Raw genomic sequence first — 7424 nt, forward strand, 5'->3', positions numbered from 1 at the left:
GTACGTTTATAGAGATAGCACCTTTCTCCATATCAGATCGCTACAAACACATACTTATTAGGTCTTTAATATGTTTGCCTGCTCTGAAACCAATTGAAAATGCGGGGGTCTAAAAACCATGCCCAACAATTCGTTTGGTAATCTGAGAGGACTTACTCCAATACACTTTCTAGAGAATCAACTAGATAGATAGACTCAGTCTAGAATAAAGTATATCAAAGAGTTTAATATCTCTAACTCTTAACTCAATCCGCAATCAGCAAATAGAAATCTGCGAGCCCGATTGAATAATAGGAGTAACTTGAACGGTACCAAAGACCAATGTTCAAATGTCAATCAATGTAAATAAACAACCCAAGGTTGGATATTCTAATTGATTGATCTTAACGCACAATCTGTGGTATTTCAAAATATAATGCGGAAAAGAAATAACACAAACACCATAATTTTTTTAACGAGGAAACCGCATATGCAGAAAAACCCCGGGACCTAGTCCAGATTGAATACCACACTGTATTAAGCCGTTACAGACACTAGCCTATTACCAATTAACTTCGGACTGGACTGTAGTTGAACCCTAATCAATCTCACATTGATTAATGGTACAGTTGCGCTCCTTACGTCTCTGATCCAAAAAAGATACTACGCACTTGATTCCCTTAGCTGACCTCACCCACAACCAAGAGTTGCTACGACCCAAAGTCGAAGACTTGATAGACAAATATGTCTCACACAGAAAAGTCTATAGGATTTAATAAATCTGTCTCCCGCAGAAATACCCAAGAGTTTTTGTTCCGTCTTTTGATAAATCAAGGTGAACATGAACCAATTGGTAACCCGGACTTATATTCCCAAAGAACAACCTAGAATTATCAATCACCTCACAATAAACTTAATCGACTAGCGAATCAAGTTATTGTGAAATAAAAAACGATGATATGAAGTTTGTTTGTGATAACTTTTCTATCTTGCCTATCGAAGATATAAAATCTCGAGCCAATTATTTCAATTGCACTCAACACGATGGAAACAACAAGATCAGATCGTGCAACTACAGGGTCTCGAGAAGTTGGGTCTGGCTTCACAATCCCAATGAAGTCTTCAAGTCGTTAACCTACGGGGTCTCGAGAAGAAACCTAAGGTTAAAGGAGAATCGACTCTAGTTATGCAACTAGTAACACACAGAAGGTGTGGGGATTAGGTTTCCCAGTTTCTAGAGTTTTTCTTTATATAGTTTTCAAATCAGGGTTTGGAATCCAAGTTACCTTGGTAACAAAGCATCAAATATTCACCGTTAGATGAAAAACCTGATTCAACCAAGCTAATATCTTTCAACCTTTAGATCGAACTTAGCTTGTTACACACAAATGAAATGTACCCTCATTTAGGTTTATGTAACCGTGCCTAAACGTGTACACCGAGTTGGTTCGAATAGTTAACCGAGGTTAGCCATATGATTACTCTCATATCAACCTTATTCATCTTAACCATAACTAGTTCAAATGACTCAAATGAAACTAGTTAAAGAGTTGTTCAATTGCATAGAAATCACAATCGAAACCAAATCGGTTTGATTCACTTGAATCAATTATGAACATTATAGCCAAGGTTTACAAATATTGCATTCCTTATGATTTAAATGTTTAAGTTCATGAACTGACCTATTTGAAAAAGTAACCAGCTTAAGTATGCGTACGGTTATGCTTACTTAAGCAACCGGATTTTGAGTTTCTTAAGTTTCCAAACTCAGCAGAAATTTTCGGTTCGAAAACTTCCACTAGTATGCGTACGGGTACGCATAAGGTGACTAGTTTAGGAGTTTGTAATTCCCAAACTCAACAGATATTTTCGGTTCGAAAACTTCCGCCAGTATGCATACTCTTGGTTCCCGGTTTATGGATTTATATACTATTGTGCGAACACACTATATATGCTTATATCCAAAGATGGTTATATCATCAACTCTTTATTTCAATCATTGCAACATTCTTCTATAATGACAATAGCCGTTTTCACACACTATTAGTATCAAAGCAATTTTCAAGATATTGAAATAATCATTATCGAAACGTTCCAAGCCTACATCAATGATTGTATCACACAAACCATGTAAGATGTTATTCGATAATTTTCTCGTGATATAAGATGAACTTGGTCGAAGAGAAAGCTTACCATCACATATTTCGAGAAATTTGTAAGCGAGATATACTTAGCTCGAAATCTCAAATGTGTATAGAGAAAACTATATCGTAACACGACTTATATCTCAATATAGGAAATAGTAGAAATATACTTTCAAGTGATAGATAAGTTCAAGTCTCAACATACCTTTTGTCGAAGAAGTTCCACAAGCTCCCCTTAGTAGTTCTTCGTCTTCAAGAGATGAACGCCGAGAGATCTAAGCTCAACTACACTATCTATATCATAGTCCGAGACATCTATAAATAGGCTAGAAATCAAGACTTATAGTTTTGATCACTAACATTGACAAACATGCTTGAGATAGCAATGCATGCGAGTTCGACCGAGCAATGCTCTAACACATTCGTTTAAAAGAAGTAAATTCATGAAATTGTTTTGTGAATCGAAAGGGAATCGCTAGGCTTATTGGTATTGTTATTCATTGCATATCTTTTGAACTACCAATATGTGTGATTAGTATAACCGCTCATGACTTGTTTATGTTCTTGGTAAAACTATTCACAAGGCCTGAGATTTGTATTGGTATGACTTTTATTAGTTAAACCGATCTTAAGTAATCACCTGAGATGGTATGATCGATTTGTTGTAATTGGTATGACCAACTCTAGGCAAAGGGGAACCGATCCTAGTAAGAGGTGCAACCGATCATAATAGGGGAATCGATCCTTGTATGAGGTGCAACAAGTTTCTAGATATTGGGAACCGATCCTATGAACATGTGCAACACGTTTTAGACATTGGGAACCTATCCTATGGACATGTGCATAAAATACAAGTTAGATACCATATATATGTGGGAATCGATCCTAGTACCTAGTAAACCAAATTTTGGATAGCTAGTATGACTAATTCCAGTACCCACATGGAGGTAGAACCGAAACTTGTTTTGGTAGAACCGTGAAACCCATGTTTGGTGATTGAGTGTTCTTGATCAATCACATAATTCTTGGAAGCCAGATGAACCAATTCTAAACAAGTTTGGAAATGTGGCAAATCGATTCCAAGATAGTAAATATGAAAGATGATTTACTAAGTTAAGATGTCGACATTCTTTGAACATGTGCAGTAACACTTATCTTTTATTGTTCAAAGTTATTCTTTAATAGCTAAAGGAAAATCCCGGATCGAAAAATAAATTGAGAATATTTTAATTAAGGTTTTTAATTTTATTTTTGGAAAATGAAAATTAGTAATGTGCATTCACTAGTTGGAGATTTTCTAAGAGATTTTCGATCAATATTTGGACAAAGCATTTCCAGGAATTATGGAAACCGAATTTGGAAATTTATTTCATATCTTGAGAATATTTTCGGTTTTGGAAATTCCTTGGTGGCGAACTTCCTTGGTTTATAAATATCAAAGTTTGCATTTCGAGCAAACTAATCCTCAGAGCCAGCAAAACTATCTAGTTGTATTGTTACTGGTGGATCCGCCTATTCGGAGAGGAAAGTAACCTAATTAGGAAAATCTCTTACGGACGCTCGGTTTAAAGACTTCTTTGGGATTGAGAAGCTCTATTAGTACCGTTGGTGGGAAACTAGATAATTGCAGTTTATTATTAGTTTTCGATTGATTTGATTGACTAACGGTTGTTGAACTTTGATTGCACCTAGTTTTTATATGCTTGAGAATCTTCTTTTCTGATATAAGATTCACTCAAACTAGATCGAAGTTTCGACGGGGATCTTTAGACTGTTTGTAGATCTAAAGATGTCTTGTGATAATCCATTGTTAACAGACTTCGTTCTTTGTGTGATTGATCACAAGAGATTCAAGTTGATTGTGTGCAGGTGTTTATTGAAGATCTAAGAAGATTTGAAGATGAAGAAGATTTCTGATTTGGGTTCATAATCTTTGGTGTACACAGTACTTGTTTCGGTTAAAGAAGATCCAACTATAATCAGATTATCCTTGTGGTAGATTGGATTGATTAGTTGAGTAGATCGGCGTCAATACATTTCTTTGTGATTCAAAGTATTGATTGCAAAATCTTGACAATTACTTTGGTAGTTGTTATTAGATAGATCTAAGGACCTGACAAAGGAGTTTATTGGGATAAACGGAAGAGCCTTTTGTCGAACTCATATCACTTGGTTGAAAAGAGTTGTTACCAAACAGATTTTTTGTTCCTTTACTGTTTGGAATACGAACCAAATGAATTGTTCCAAGTACGTGACTTATTACAAGTTGGAGGCGTTGGAATACAGACGGAACTAGGTGAACTATAGGTTTAGTTGTTTGGTCTCAACTATACGAAGTTGGTTTGATTTTGTATAACGGCTTAATCATGAGAGTATTCAATCCTGGACAAGGTCCCGGGGTTTTTCTGCATTTTCAGTTTCCTCGTTAACAAAATCTTGATGTATCTTTTACTTTTCTATTTCCGCAGTTATAATTGTTTTTATTATAATTGAAAGTAAAATACACAAACGCTAATTCCTATTTACTCGATAGTAATCGTATTGTGTTTGGTTAAGTCCGAACCATTTATCAAGTAAACATACTTCGTTGTTGTATTGTCTCGATCTCGTATCCATAGACGATCATACGAAGTGTGAACCGATTAGTTGTATGTTCTCGACTCAGTCCATAGATAATCACTTTCGGAGAAAGGACTTATAGGTGGAAAAGTTTTAGATTGAGGTATATTTAGGTACCCTCGTCTTTTCAACTCTAATAATTCTTGCTAAAGATATAGATGATTCGTTGACAAAGTCTCTTCTTTTAATCTAATAAACTCCTTTATCTGGTTAGATCAATCTAACTTTAACTACCGAAATAGTCAAGTATAGATTCACACTCAATCAATATAGATCTCGAAGAGAAGTATAGAGAATGAAGATCTCACACAACTAATGAATCAAATCTATCAAAGATAAACTGATTCTAGTTGAATCCAACCGATCAATGTTTGTGCACTAATCCACAAGATACGGAAACTAATAAGAAGTCTTCTTTGTCTTCAAATCTTCTTTTATCTTCAAAACCTGCACAACACCAGTTGAATCTCTTGTGATCAATCACACACAGAATGGAGTCTGTTAACAATGGATTATCACAAGATATCTTTAGATCTAACAACAATTCTAAAGATCCCGTCGATACTTTGATCTAGTCTGAGTGAATCTTATATCAGAAGAGAAGATTATCAAGAATATACAAACTAGGTGCAATCAAAGTTTCAATAACCGTTAGTCAATCAAATCAAATCGAAAACTAATAACACTGCAATTATCTAGTTTCCTACCGACGGTACTCGTAGAGTTTCTTGATCCCACAAAAGTCTTTAAACGAGCGGTCATAAGATATTTCACCTAATTAAGATACTTTCCTCTCTGAATAGACGACTCCACCAGAAAAAATAAGAAATGAAGTTTGCCTGGCTCTTAGGATAGTTTGCTAGAAATGCAAACTTAGGTATTTATAGACCAAGGATGTTTGGACACCAAGGAATTTCCAAAACCGAAAATATTCTCATGATGTGCAATGAATGACAAAATTCGGTTTTCATAATTCCAATAAATGTTGGTCCAATATTTCCGAAATTTCTCAACAGAAAATCTCCAATTAGTAAATGCACATTAATAATTTTTACTCTCTAGAGCTATGCATTAATTGCTGGTAATTAAAGCATATAAAATCAAAAACCTTAATTAAAAGATTCTTAATTTATTTCGGCATAGGATCACCTTGAGTACCAAGGAATATCTTTGAACAATAAATGATAAGAGTTACTGCACGTGTTCAAAGTATGTTGACATCTTTTCACTGCAAATCCTTATTTCATATTTACATGGATTTTCTTCTTGGAATCAGTTATACTACGCTTCCAAACAAGTTTAGAATTGGTTTGCCAGTATTCCAAGAATATTTTGTGATTGGTTATACCAAATCACAATGGTTTGTTGTGATCGGTCCTTCCAAGTCACATAAATGGGTTCATATCGGTTATACCTATCACTAGGATCAGTTATACCTAAATATGTTATCTGCTTGATCGGTCACACAAGTCACTAGGATCGGTTACACCAATTACAAGGATCGGTCGCATAACACTTATGATCGGTCACACCAATTACTAGGATCGGTCACACCAATTACAAGGATTGATCATACCATCTCATGGTGATTACGTACGATCGGTTACACCAATTACCAGGACCGGATATACCAAACCATAAGTCTAGGCATTGTGATCGATTATACCAAGATACACAACTTGAGTTAAGATCGGTCCTACCAACTCACACATATTGGTCATCCAAAGATATGCAATGAATAGCAAGACCAATAATCGTATTGATTTCCCTTTTGATTCACAAAACAAGTTTATGAATGTACTCCCTTTAAACAATTGTAAAATATTGTTTCCTTTGATGAAATCTCCACCATAACGCATTCACATAATCATAGCACTATATACAAGATTATGTCGATGTCATATCTACTAAGTTCAAAAGATAAACGTTATACTTCGTAGTCTAATTTCTTAATACTATCATCATACTAGTATGATCATGTCACATCACTAGAGTATAATATACAATATATACGGTATATACAGCTTCGCAGTTATGTTTTCAATATAGCATGACTTAAAAGATACGTTATGAATGAAACAAGATCAAGTCAGTATTACTAACCTCAAGTGAAAGGATGATATCGTCATTGTAATTCGTTACTTCTTCACATTTTTCAAGTCTTCGGAGTAATATTTGTATGTTTCAACATTCCTAGACCCTAAACGAAGTTGACTCTAATATTTAATCAATCGATTCTAGATGAGTTTTGATACCAAAATATGACAACCAAACTTGACACACCAACGCTTGGTGAGTGCAACCGAGCTATGCTCTAACACACAATTATGATTTCCCTTTCGATTATGAAATAAGTTCCACAAGTCCAAAAATCTGGTTTTTAGGACACTTGGGTACTGAGGAGAACGACAAACCCCATCCGCGGTTATACATTTTAACATCTGGGATTTGTCGCAACATTTTTTTAGTTAATTTACGGTACGAATCTGTCGTGTTTTTCAGTTCTGTTTTCCCCCAACTCCTTCAAAGTTCCACCCCTATCAGATATGAATAAGAACCCTTAAAATAAGACTAATCGTACGGTCTCAATTAAATCTAAAAACTACCTAAAACCGAACTCACGGAGAACATAAAATCTCCCTTATTCTACGTCTTCGTGTTTATTAACAATGAACTGTATTC

The sequence above is a fragment of the Papaver somniferum genome, chromosome 11 (assembly GCF_003573695.1).
Source record: "Papaver somniferum cultivar HN1 chromosome 11, ASM357369v1, whole genome shotgun sequence".
Taxonomy (NCBI): domain Eukaryota; kingdom Viridiplantae; phylum Streptophyta; class Magnoliopsida; order Ranunculales; family Papaveraceae; genus Papaver; species Papaver somniferum.